A 14,415-nucleotide genomic window follows, 5' to 3' on the forward strand; every position below is an offset into this window, starting at 1 on the left:
TTTGAGTGCTCCTGCGTTTCTGAGGGTCAGCTCGAAATTATTTTTCGTCGGAAATCTACACTGTCACAAGCAAAATTACAATGTCTGGTGAAATAGAGAAGGGAATGTCTGTTTTCCTTGATGTGAGTATTGCTACATTTTGATTTAAGTTGTCATTCAGAGGACGAGGTTTCATTTTATACGTCCAAGTCATGAAGTAACCCCGGCGCGGGGAGCTGTAAATGGGTACGTATTGGGGTCGCTGCTGCGGTTAACGTCCAAGTTGTTGTTTTACTGTCAGTAAGCCAAATTGTCGATCAGGGCCCCATTTCATAAAAAGTTGATATGATAGCAACTCTTGCTGGAATGGCAATTGTCATGGTAACGACAAGAATCCAGCTTCCTGATTGGCTGTTGCTATGGGAAGTTGCCATTCCAGCAAGAGTTGACATCCTAACATCTTTTATGAAACGGGGCCCTGGACGCCTATTTCTAGTGTAGAACTTCAGGACCAGGGGCCTGTTTCACAAAGAAGCAAAGTCGATCTTATAATTAAAGATTTACTAAAAAATGGTGTGCTATGTATGTCTTCAATGTTGCTCAACTTACACTCACCTACTAATGAAAATGAAGATTTTGGAGACTTTTTCATGTAGCCATGTAGACTCCACTAACCGTTACAAGATAAAATTAAAAAATATAAAATAGATAACATCATTCATAATATAAGGAGTAGGCCATGCATTGGATTAAAAGAACGACTAGTGTTCAGTTCTTGTGCTGAATTATTGAAATTCTCCATAGTGTTGCAGTCGTTCTTAGGTCATTCAAAACTCTAAAAGTATGAAACACCCCCCCCCCCCCCCCCTTCCTGGTGACTGGTGTGACAGGGATATGCGGCATTAAGTGGATCACACTTTTAATTATCTCAGCTGTATTTTTTTTTCAGTAGCCATCAATGATACAAATGTGTAGTTAAAATGAGTTCAGTAATTGATACCTATGGTTGTCATTCAACCTTGAAGAAAATCAACAAATAAAGAAAATCAACAAATCCATTCTTTCTTGAAATTCAACTCACTTTGATCAAAAAGCACTAAGTAGTTTGACTAAGTATTTCTCTCACTGTTTGTTTCTCTATCTCTCTCTATCTCTCTCTCTCTGCTTTGAATTTCTCAGGTTTTTAGAAGGGCAGATAAGAATGGTAAGTTGAACAAAGAAATAATTTCCAAAGCAAATGAAAATAAAGTTGATGAATAACTTTGACAACTTAGAGACGAGTACATATTAAAAGAACATTTCCTGTGTTTGCCAGATTAGCTCAGTTTTGTTTTGTTCTTTCCATCATGGGGTAGACCCTGTTCCCTCTTTTTCTCAGACATATTATATAAAACTTGCAGATTTCTGTATGAGAAAACAAAAATGGTCAATAACAATTCCAGTTTGTGAAAGGTGGTGATGAAGATTAAACTTGTACCTCACTTCATTCATTATGTCTTGCTCATCTTTTCCTTGTTTTTACTTGTTTGTTGCTAGATGACAACTGTCTTTCTTTGGATGAATTCAAATCCTTCTTTGGGGATGGGGTCCTGACGAATGAGGAGTTAGAGAACCTCTTTCATCAAATAGATACCCACAACACCAACAACATTGACACGGGAGCTATGCGGTGAGTGTACATTTATCTGCATGTAATGTCATTGATCCCTGTTGCTTATATTTTGAAAGAATTGGGATGAAATCCACAGTTGGTGTATATTAGTGATGCTTATATTTTTATAGCAATTAGACCAAAAAAACAACAACAACAACTTATGGTAATCCTTTGAATGTATGTGAAATTAAGGCATGTAAAATGTGTAATAAAAAATTCTGCATTTGAACATTTGAGATTTTGCTAGCTATTCTCAGAGACTCCAACTCTCCCGTTTTCGACGGGAGATCTCCCGCCGAAAACCCATTTTTGCAAAATCTCCCGTTCTCCCGCTTGAGATTTAATTTCTCCCACCCTGGCTCTGTGTCTCCCGTTGGAAAGGAGTTCTTACTTATTGCTATCGTACGTTGAAAAAATAAGCCTTAGATAACACCAGAGACCATCTAGAACCCTAGGAACTTCGCACACATCAACATGGAGTCTCCCGTTTGCTAGGGGTTGCAGGCGGGAGAATCTCCAGATCAGAGGGTGCTTTGGGTTGGAGTCTCTGTATTCTTGTTAGGGGATTTATACATCTGAAACATAAAATTTACATTTGTGTATTCTATCTTTGATCCAGTCACTTAGGAAAATACATTTTTATTCTGAATGTTACTGGTTCAATATATTTTGCAAATAGAATAATTGTTTTAAAAATTTGGACTTGTGAGACAATATCACAAGTCAAAGTGGTTCAATTCCGTATCTAGGACCACATGGTAGAATGACAGAGAATCATCATTTTTCAATGAGAAAAAATAGTGAATTCCCACATTGGATTAACTATGCACAGCCCTGTCGCTGTACACAAGTGTCGCGATAGGCAGATGCCGTGCTTCTGCATGACATCAGGTCGAGCTAACATTGGATATGATGGGTAGAGCAGTAATTGATTTCATGTTGCAGTTCGGTCAAGAAGTTAGCAGTACCTTTTTCCTTGGGTAACAAGCAATTGATGAGTGCTGCAAAGTACTGTAAAAGTGGAAATTTTCGTGGTGTTGAAATTTTCGCGCATTTCGTGCAACCAGAAGCTAGCGCGAAAATAAAAGCACGCAAATATTTTTGCGTGCCATATGTTCCAGTACTTGATGTCTTGATTCCGCGGATTAAAAAACATGCGAAGCTCTTCTCAGACGGCCAAGCGCGAAAAATTAGTCGCGCGAAAATATCCACTTTTACAGTATATGGATAAAAACAGAACTCATCTTACAAATGCAAATGGTCACTTCACACATATTTTTTCTTTCTTTCTTATAGTAACTCATACTGCAGTCATTTACTTATTGTACACTCTGCGTAGAATCTATCAAGCTTTGGTGAATCAAATATTTACAGTGTTTCTTGGAAATCTTCAGAAACAGAAAAAACGCTTGAACAGAAATATGTTTGTTTGTTTGTTTGTTTGTTTTTTTTTTTTTTTGGGGGGGGGGTTGTCATTCGAAGTTAATTCTATTTTCCCATTTTTTCCCTCCCAGAGTATTTCAAGAGCCACCTGGGACCCTTTAAGGACATTTTTGCCAGCCTAGAAGACCTTTCTGGCTTTGTGTCATCAGCTCTGCAGAAAATGGCAGATGTAAGTAAGCACCTTGCTTTCCAGAAATATAAAGGTCTGTACAGGGCTCCCCCTTAGGTCTTCCCTTGGTTTTGAATCATAGATATAAAGATCACTTCAGAACCAGAAAGATTGTATCTACAAGTGTGAATATGGAGTGTAATTGTGAATATTTGTGTATATAATGTTTGATGCTGAATGAACAAAAGTGTGTTATGTCAGTGCTATGACCAGGGAAGTGGAGGAGAGATTACTCAAGATTTGCTCACCTCCGGCCAGCTGCGGTCAGTTTGGCCTTATGATGACAGGTATCTGAGCTGTTATCGCAATCAAATCCTGAATTTTATCCCATTTAATCCCACCCTGTGGTAGCTTCCCAAGGAGCACTTTCCATCTCTCTTCCACCTCCCTACTATGACATACCTAGCTATACAGTTTTGGGGAATTAGAAAGTGAGTGTCAAAAATCTGTCTCAGGCTGCGTTTATCAACTTTCCCCTGTTCTAAACGGCTTTCGATAGCCCTTTCGATAGCCCTTTCGAAAGCCCTTTCCATAGCCCTTTCGAGAGCCCTTTCCAAAGCCCTGACTGCCTGTACTATTAAAGTGCCGCTTGTTTTCTAAGAAGGGACGGCGAAAAGCAATTACCATCATAAAGACATATCTTCCTTTGAGAGTGACGAGTCACGATGCAATGCCACATGAATCAATTGTCTTACTATCTGTGAGGCAGCTCCAGTTTAGCACATACTTCAAATATTTCTGAGTGGCGGCATGAGACTTTGGCTGCGTTCATCAACTTTCCCCTGTTTAAACGGCTTTTGATAGCCCTTTCCAAAGCCCTTTAGAAACGGCTTTCAAAATAGTTGCGTTTATCAACTCTCTTCGCGAAAACGATTTTTTAACTGGCCTGTCACTGCACAGCTGCATTGCGCTATTCGACCCGAGGAGAAGTACAAGTACTGAAGTACAAGACTACAAAGCCGTTTCAAAACAGCTTTGCGTTTATCAACTTCCAAAAGGCTTTTACAAACAGGTTTCTGAAAACCTGTTTAGGAAACCTGTTTGGATAGCCACAAATTTGGGGCTTTCGAAAAGGCTTTCCTAAAGGGCTTTCGAAAGAGCTTTGCGTTTATCAACTCGTGAAAATACCTTGAAAGCTGTTTGGATAACCTGTTTCTGCCGAGAAAGGAGAGTTGATAAACGCACCCTTTCGTAAAGGCTTTCCTAAAGGGCTTTCAAAACAGCTTTGCGTTTATCAACTCTTAAAAATTCTTTGAAAGCTGTTTGGATAACCTGTTTCTGCCGAGAAAAGGAGTTGACAAATGCACCCTCAGACACATACATTTTGTGCTTCTGTACCTGGTATGGATGATAGCTGAACTGCTGCTGGATAATGTGCAAGTGATTATAGTTAAAAGTCTGTTGGTGTCATTAGTCAGATTTGTTCTGACGTGCCCTTTGATGAAAACAAGAATCACAGCAGTGACAGATCAGTGGGAGGGATAGTCATCTTCAACCCCATTCGTGGTTTTCTCTTTTTTTTTTTTGTTCTCTTTGTTTTGTTTTGTTGTTTAGGGGTTTAAATCCCGGCCCTCCTCTTTGTTTTTGCTTTTGTTTGTTTGTTTGCTCATCATTGTGTCAGCCGATTTTGGGAGAAGAGTGGTAGCAAGAGATGTGAAGACTTTTTTTTTTGCTTGTCATGACCCATCGTCATTGGCTTCCCCCCCCCCCCCCCCCCAGCAAAAAGCTAGATCCGCCCTTGGACAGCCAGTATTTTCAGTAGTCCTGAATTCAAACTCTATCTTAATCAGGAATTGCCTTGTTTGTATTCCCAGGAGTATCCTACGGAGACCTTCCACCAACAGTTCACTACTCGCTTCTTGCTGAAGGAAGTTTCTGGACAGTTTATGGCCCTGACCAAAAATCTGGACTTTGCTTGTGACCACCTGGAACATGAAGCCCTGAAGGACAGGTGAGGTCCAAGACTAGGAGTCGATGTCAGGTGTAGTGACAGGAACCATGTCTCTTGATTACAGCCAAGTTTGTCAAATATGTCTGATATATTAGGAAGTAGATGACTAGATTGCTATTTGAGTTGTCAATCTGTTGTGGAAGATGACCAGAGCAACTTGGTCATTTAGCTGTATGATAAAAAGAGTATTTAGTGACTTTCATTTATCAGATAGACAATAACGGGTTCAGACAATTTTATATATTTACAGATTAAAATATTTCAGAATATGAATATACCGTATATGCCGGAATATTCCTGAAATAATTTTATTTTTTAAATATGTAAATGTTTTGTTTTAAAGAAAGTGCTGTACAACTCATGGCTGTATAGATAGTGTGTGGTCAAAACTGTTGATTATCTCCAACTTGTATCACCATTGAAATAGACCTGGAAGTAGTCAGGTGGCGGTGGTAGAGCCCGTCCGGAGCTCCAGCGCTGGCTGGGTAGCTAGACGGACAAGACGTCAACTGTCCACACAGACCAGTGTGCCAGGAGAAGGTGAGTACATTGGTATACACACAAACTCAATCAAGCAATCAGCAAATACCCTCCCACATGTGCAGTGTAGTTGTGGCGGCTGGGGTAGTGTTAAAGTCTTAAACACTCATGGTTCTGTTTGGTAGTTGCAGTGAATGCCATCCAAGACATCTAAAGGTGGCATAATTTGGGGAAAACAGACAGTATTTTCTTTTCAGTAGATTTTAAGAAATTTTTATTGCTCTTACCTTTATTCATAGCTCTTCAGAAAAGGTCTCATGTGGTTAGATAGGAAGTGATTTTTGTCGAGCCCACCAGGGGTGAGGGGAGACTAAGGGATCGCCTGCGGCATCTGTCCGTTTGTCGTCCGTCCATAACGCTACAAACACTTGAATAACTCTCTACTGAGGACTTCAATTTCAATCAAACATGGAGGGAAGAGTGGTTATTCAAAGTTACACAATTTACCAAACATGAAGGTCACCTCAAGGTCAAAGGTCACAGGCAGGGGTCAATGAACTTTATGGCCCAATGTTAAGTTTTTACGGCGCGTTTCGATTATGGCTCATAACTTTTGATGTATATGTCCGTTTGTTATCAAACTTGGATGGTAGATGTCCCTTGGGGAGTTGAAGGTCACCACAAGGTCAAAGGTCATAGACAGGGGTCAATGAACTTTTAGGGCCCTATGTTAAGTTTTTATGCCTCCGCCACGAAGTGCCGGAGGCATTATGTTTTCAGGTTGTCCGTCCGTCCGTCCGTCCGTCCGTCCTTCCATCCGTAATCAATTTTGTGGACAGCGTAACTAAAAAACTGTTTTTGAGGTATCCTAATGAAACTTGGCATGTATATTTATGAATGGGCGAAGTTGTGCCTATCAACGTTTCGGTGCACATGCTCAAGGTCCAAGGTCAAAAGGTCAAGGTCAAATGCTCAAAATTTCACTATTTCCCCCATATCCATGCAATGCCTGAAGGTATTTTCTTGATACTTTGTGTATATATGTACTACTAAATAAAGATTCTCCATAGAGAGTTTCGGGTCATGAGGTCTAAGGTCGAGGGACAAAGGTCAAGTCAAAATGTTGAAATTGTACGCTTTTCTCCATATCTCGCAAATGGTTTAAGGTATCTTCGTGGAACTTAATATAAGCATGTACTGACTGGCAGTGCTTATCTAGGGAATTAGGGGTCATGGATCAAAGGTCAGGGGGGTCAAAGGTCAAGGTCAACTCCTCAAAATGTCACTACTTCCTTCATATTTATGCAATGCCTGCAGGATTTTTCTTGAAACTTGATATATACATGTATTACCCAATAGATATTCTGTGGGAAGTTTCTTGCCAAAAGGTCACAAAGGTCAAAGGTCAAGTGAAAGTGCTAGATTTCCCTTCTTCCTCCATATCTCGAAAATCATCAAGGTATTATCATGAAATTTATTACATATTTATGCATGTTCTACCAAACAGTATTCTCTTTGAAACTTTAAGGCCAAAGATCAAGGGTCAAAGGCCAGGTTTAAATACAAATATTTTACCATACTGAAATTACACTTTTTCTCCATACATTGTGTATTACTCAGTGCATAAACTTATAAAAGGGTCAGAGTCAAGTAAAAATCCTCAAATCCCCAAATACCTGCACTCTGACAATTTAGTCATTCATCCAATTAAACATAGTTCAAGGAAAGTGAACATTCAGCACATTTGTGACAAACCTGTCATTTTAATATTTTGCCAATTATGTGAAACTGTCATCACACATTGTCAAGACATTGTGCTATAGACCTATTAGGAGAAACATGCATTATGGTGGAGGCATACCAGTCGCTGTAGCGACATTTCTAGTTGATTATGGCTCCAAACTTTTGATCCATATGTCTGTTTGTGACCAAACTTGGATGGTGGATGTCCTTTGGGGAGTTGAAAGTTCATCACAAGGTCAAAGGTCGCGGACACAAACTCATGTAATTGTCTTTTTCTCCCGCACTTATAGGAATGAATCTATTGACTGCTGAGGTCAATCGTCTTGCTGACCTGGTGGCACGTCTGGAGCAGAAGGTCAAGATTGATCCCGTGGATGAAGATACCGTGACTGAGACCAACAAAGGATCTCTGGTGAGAGAAGCTTATTTCCTGATGTTCAGACATTTTGTTGACATCATTCCAGAGTCTCGGGTGCAAGGATATATTCCCACAAATCTACTACTGTATAAGCTGTTATTTTCGCAAGGGTTTAATTTTCGTGCATCTTAGTTGGATCATGAATTTAACAACACGCGATAATGTCTCCATGCGCTAGGGTAATAGCACATTTATGTTTAATAGCGGCAGCGTCATTATCGCAAAAACAACATCTCACGAAAATGTCTATGACCTCATTCAGGAAAATATCTGTACGCGAAAATAACAGCGTATACACTAACTTGCAAAGAGACAGTGGAACAAGTACAGATATTTCTCTCGTAATCTCTGTCATGAATTAGGATGTGAGATATAACTCCTCATGAAATATAGATTGCTAGTTGTTCTCCCCCCCCCCCCCCCAACAGGACTAGATTTACTGTCACAGGTCAGTATTATATGTTGCTGATTGCAGCTATTCACGATTACGCTCCACAGGCATTCATTGTCAGCAGGAAGTTCGCCGTACTGGAGGAAAAGGATAGAAGTTTCCGTGACAACCTGAGGACATACGTTGATGCAGCAGGAAGAGATGATGGATGTGTGAGGTAAGCTATTGTGTCCTCTTTGCAAGATTTTTTCTTGTCAGTCTAAGACTTATATGTGCATCACCGGTGTGATATTTTGAAAGGAGAGTGCTTCAGTAATAGTATACTAATCACAGACTTAGGGAAATTGACTTTATTTCTGTTTTTCTTCTATGAATAGGATGTTCTTATGGAAAGTTATAAGATTGAATAAGCTGAGTGAACAATTCTCAGAGGATATATAAATACTTGATATAAACAGCCATCACTATCTTTCAACAAAGCAGAATTCTGGATGCCTAATCCAGTCAAGTAGTTGTACTGTTTGAAAATTGTTGTGTTCTAATTTTGCCTCTTTACTTATTTTTTTTTGTGTGTGTGTCTTGAAACTAAAGTTTCAAAGATGAAGTTCAGGAAGTCAAGACTTGATGCCCCATTCTAAATGTTTTTACTTTTGTGATAAACTTGGAATATAGTGATTTGTTTTTTCTTCAAAGCTAGTAATAATGATATCAAGAATAGTAAAGTAATGATGGTAGTCATAATAAAATTTTCACGATTATTATTATTATCATTATTGTTATTATTAGTATAATGAAAATGATGATGTTTGTAGTCATGATTATTATCATCATCATCATTTATCATTGCTATCCCCCTCGCAGAATTGCAATATATTCATCTGAATATATTGTAGGCAAACTATAATAGTCGTAAGAATGATCAATACCTAGAGAAACCTTAATACAAGTACAACAATATGGTACTAATTGGAAACACTTCAGTTCATCTTCTCAACATCAAGTTTATTACATGTTGATAAAATTATGTTCAGAAAGGTATACTTACCCAGTAATGTCATGCATTGTATTTCTATTGTTTCCACTCCTACACAACCGCAGCATCAGTGTGAGAATGTTTGAGGGGACCTGTAACTATGCCGTCTACGAGATCTGGGAAACAGAAGAGGACTGGAAAACGTGAGTCACTTTGTTTTGATCTCTATTGATCCAGCAGTGGTTTTGCCAAGGTTTGACTCTGTAGCTCCATATTACATATATTTAGTTCAGCAGAAAATCAACCAAACAATTCCATACTTTGCTTGTCAGGATAAATTGTGCAGTATAAAAAGAAAAAAAAAAGAGTCTTGCTCAGTATGTGTTCACTGTTATTGTAGTTTGTGTTTATTTGTTTGTTTGTTTGTTTGTTTGTTTGTTTGGATTTCTGTACCAGATGTAACTGCTCGTGGTTTGTGGTATTTTGTAGTATTTATGTATCATGTCCTTTGTTGATAAGCTTGTCTTGTGCTCTTGCAGGAACTTTGCTGGTGCCAAGTCAAAGTCTTTCCGTCGAGAGAACGTGGATCTCTTGGACAAACCAGAGCAGCTGTCCTCAATGGCCATACCAGGTGAGAGTCATGTTACCCCAATGATAGCTGAAGTCAAATTCAACTCTTGTTAACCCTGGCTTATAGTGGGAAAATTGTGTTTAAATCAATATATTTATTACAGGAGCCATATTTGTGCAATGCTAACTATTTGATCAGAGGATCCTGATCAGTGTACATATCAAAATTTTACGACTCACCAAAAGGTAGTTATGTAAATCAGCTAATCATTAAGGAGCTTTAGATTCAGGAAGAAATGAAGACAGAATGATGTAAAGATGTTTCTTGTAGATTCTAGAGTGTTTGACTTGTGTTGCAATACTCAAAAGCTTGTACCCATTTCATAAGGACATCCTCTGTTCTCTCCATACACAAAATGTTCTTACATCCCAATGGAGGTCATTTTGTGCATACTGTAAAGCAAGGAATATTGGCGGCATGCCACTAGAATTCAATGCATATAGAGTAAAATATCCCGTTTGCGGCAGTTTAAGCATTGTTAAGAGTTTTTCCAACTTGTAAACAAATCAGGCAAATTATTTTCAACCATTTCATATACCATAGATAAGATTATTCATTAACGCAATTGTTTTCATGAAAGAAATTTACCATTGACCAACGCAGTTTTCATGATTTACCAGGGCAAAACCCGGCACAATTTTCGCCGATAAAGGCGATATGCGACGTAGTATTTCTGCTTGCGGCACGATGTACAATCCCTATGCAATACGCGCGTGCCCCGCGATCTCTGGCTGAACGCCTTCACATGTCTCGCGAACATTGCGTAAGCGCCAATTCCCATTGCGAAAGCACGTGAAAATAGCGTGCGCACATGCATTGGCCGCAAACAAGATCACAATTCTGGCGGTGTTGTTGATGTCTTTCTCGTGTTTTTCTCATTTTTTTTCCGATGGTAACATCCACTTTCCGAAAAAAATGGCGGCCCACATCGGCTCGCAAAAATTCTATTTTACGTGAGGATATGTTTTCAAAATCCAGGAACATCGAGAAAACGACAAAAAATCCAGTTTCTTGGACCATTGTTTCTTAACTGTTATGTTAAGAAGTAACGAAAATTTCATTTTGGATGCGATATGTTGTCATTTAGGTGAGAAAATTTCACTTTCATCAGAGATCGTAGTGTAAACAAGATCTCTCATGTGCATTTTAAATTTGTGAATCTCTCACGAAATTTGTGAAATTGGAATACACATGAACATTTCTGGTTTTTAGCTCACCTGAGCCAAAGGCTCAAGTGAGCTATTGCGATCGCCCTTCGTCCGGCGTCCGTCGTGCGTCGTCCGTCGTCCGTCGTCCGTCGTCCGTCGTCCGTCGTCCGTCGTGCGTCGTGCGTAAACTTTTTACATTTTCATCTTCTTCTTGAAAACCCCAAGACCGATTTTCATCAAACTTGGCAGGTAGCATCCCTAGGGGGTTAGGAACTCAATTTGTTAAAATGGGCACCATGCCCCACCCAGGGGGCCCCCAGGGGGGCCCAAACCCCCCAAAATTAAGGAATCTGTAAAAATCTTCTTCTCTAGAACCAGAAGTGATAGAGCTAAGTTAATACTATGAGTTAGTACATTGATGACTGTAGTTTCAAGTTTGTTCATGGCAGAATCAGGGGTGCCCCCCTTGGGACCCAGGGGAGGGGGTGAGGAGGGGTCCTAATGGGGCCTAAATTGTACATTTTTATCTTCTTCTTGAGAACCCCATGACCTATTTTCACCAAACTTGGCAGGTAGCATCCCTAGGGGGTTAGGATCTCAATTTGTTAAAATGGGCACCATGCCCCACCCAGGGGGCCCCCAGGGGTCCCAAATCCCCCAAATGAAGGAATCTTTATAAATCTTCTCTAGAATCAGAAGTTATATATAGAGCTGAGATAATACTATGAGTGAGTACATTAATGACTGTAGTTTCAAGTTTGTTCATAGGAGATCCAGGGGTGCCCCTCTTGGGTAGGGGGGGGGGGGGGGGGGGTGGTGGTTGGAAGGGTCCAAATGGGGGCCTGAATTGTACATTTTCATCTTCTTCCTGAAAACCTCATGATGGATTTTTGTCAAACTTGGCAGGTAGCATCCCTAGGGGGTCAGGATCTCAATTTATCAAAATGGGCACCATGCCCCACCCAGAGGGCCCCAGGGGGCCCCAATCCCCCCAAATTAAGGAATCTTAAAAAAATTGGGCCCTTATTGTACATTTTCATCTTCTACTTGAGAATGCCTGGTCAAATTTTGGTAGAGCTGTGAATAATTTAGATTAGTGACTGCGTGAAAGGTGAACTTGCGATACTCAGGTGAGCGCTAGACCCGCGGGTCTCTTGTTATGGTTAGCTATATTTGCTTTAATTTGCGTTTGCATGTCAAAACAAAAGACTTGTATACAGTGGAAACTCGATATAACGAGATGGTCGGGACCGAGTCATTTTCCTCGTTATAGCCGATATCTCATGATATCAGTAGGCATAAAAGAAGGCATAAAATAAAGACATTAATTTGCACATGTGGGACTACCCATCATATTTCAATCAATACTGATAACTTGATATTGTGTGTGAGGGAATTACTCACATTTATGGGTAAGAAGATGTTTTTCGCCAAGGAAATCCAATATCAAGAATGTGTTTCTTATTAATTGTAGATGTTTGAATTTGTAAATTTATATAGCTTGCGATTGTATCAAGATCGTCTGTGGATTGGTATGTGGTTATCGTATGGGTGTGTGTTGTGTGGAAAGCTTGAATAATTATGGTCTGCACAATGCTGTGTGTGTATGTGACACATTCTGTATGACTGCGTGTGTGTGTGAAGACGGGGAATTCCCTAAGTATAAGGCCAATTACAGCATCAGATTGCCTCACACCTGCTAAACGTCATGATGATGTCATGTATACATATGGCCGTCCCACCACATTTTCTGCATGTATCAGTGTGCGTGCACACACACACTTCACACGTACAACATGCAGTGCTAGCTGGAGTGCACTGAAGAAAATGATTATGTGTGTACAAGACAGTTTTTGGCGCATCAAGCTGTACAATCTCGGAAGATGATAGCACAGGCGAAGTAAAGCTTTACCGAAGGCATTTTGCTTTACCTCGCTATAGCAGGTTTGATTTACTATGTTTTTCTTTGTTTGGAAGTCACAAAATTTATCTCGTTATAGCAGTTATTTCGTTATAGCCGATCTCGCTATAAGAGTAGCATTTTACATAGACTTGTGTGGAAGGAAATTTTGGACCGAGAAAATTTCCTCGTTATAACCGATATCTCGTTATAGCAGTGTTCGTTATACCGAGTTTCCCCTGTACTTAATTCCGCTCAAAGATAATCATATGGTGGAGTAACTATTCAAATACAGGCATGGAAGACTCTCTAAACAGTGTTTACACAGAAGAACTGAAGTAGATTGATGTTTTTTTTTTCTCCAACAGTCACCATGTATTGATTTCTTATTTTTGCATTTTTGTTTCATTTTTGTGATTACTCAAGATGTGCTCAGCTAACAAAACCCTGACACTTTGCTTTCTCTCTTTTTTTCCCACAGCCAAATGGATCATCAAGAATGATGCAAACTGATGAGCTTATGCAATCAATTTTTGTCGGAATCCTTGGTTTATTTCATCAGATCTAATGCTTAGTTTGTGTTATTGTGTACAATGCGTTTCTGTGATAAGGCACATGCCAATATTTATCTTCTGCAGGCCAAAAGAAGTGTCATGAAATATTATGTATGTCGGTATGTTTGAGTTTTTAAATGATTAATTAACAATTAGCAATTTGCTTTAGAGTAAACAGATTGCATTCTGATAGCCCAGATGACATAAACTAGGACTGCCTATTCTACTTGTGATTTGCAAGATATTTTGGTGCAAAGTATGGTAATGAAAATGAAGAATGAAGTAGTCTGCATTTTTATGCTATTCTTAATCATATTCATGGAGGAGGAAAATTTGTTCTTTAAGTGTATTAAATGATTGAACACAGAAATGGTTTCATTATCAAACTGCTAAAGATGAGTGTTATTGTATTGCTGTGTACTGTAAATAGCCTGCAGGTATAGGGTTAGAAAGACATTCCATTGTTTATCACTTTGATAGACAACTTTCTCAGTGCAGGGAGGTGGAAAACCCTGATCAGTGCATAAGGTCAGTCCTACTACTCTAGTGACATGTTCTGTATGTCAGGCAAGTCAGTTTTTCTTTTCATTGATAAAAGGCAACTTTGTATCTCTTCAGTTATGAAAGGCTACCTTGTAGCTTTTGAAAGATGAACTGCTAGTTTGAATCTTCTCAATGATGCACAGCTAATTTGTATCTTGTTAATGATGAATGGCAACTTTGTATCTTTCCAATGATAAAAGGCAACTTAGTGTCTCTTCAATGATGAAAGGCAACTTTGTATCTCTTCAATGATGAAAGGCAACTTTGTTTCTTTCCAATGATGAAAGGCAATTTAGTGTCTCTTCAATAATGAAAGGAGGAAATGATTGAAGTAGTATGTGGTGTTAGAGGCAGATGCACGAGAGCTATGAAAACTCTTCTGTAGGTTTGTGTGTCGTAGACCAAACAAGGTATTTATGTGTAGTTTTTGATACTGAA

The 14,415-nt window shown here is 39.3% G+C and overlaps 1 pseudogene; it reads left to right on the top strand.

Moving 5' to 3' along the window:
• Positions 1-13: 13 nt before the first annotated feature.
• Positions 14-13,886, top strand: LOC139743456 (N-terminal EF-hand calcium-binding protein 1-like; annotated as a pseudogene).
• Positions 13,887-14,415: the final 529 nt, after the last annotated feature.

Source organism: Diadema antillarum, unplaced genomic scaffold (genome assembly GCF_040938485.1).
Source record: "Diadema antillarum isolate AM-2024a unplaced genomic scaffold, OU_Dant_1.0 seq00001083_RagTag, whole genome shotgun sequence".
In the NCBI taxonomy this organism is placed as follows: domain Eukaryota; kingdom Metazoa; phylum Echinodermata; class Echinoidea; order Diadematoida; family Diadematidae; genus Diadema; species Diadema antillarum.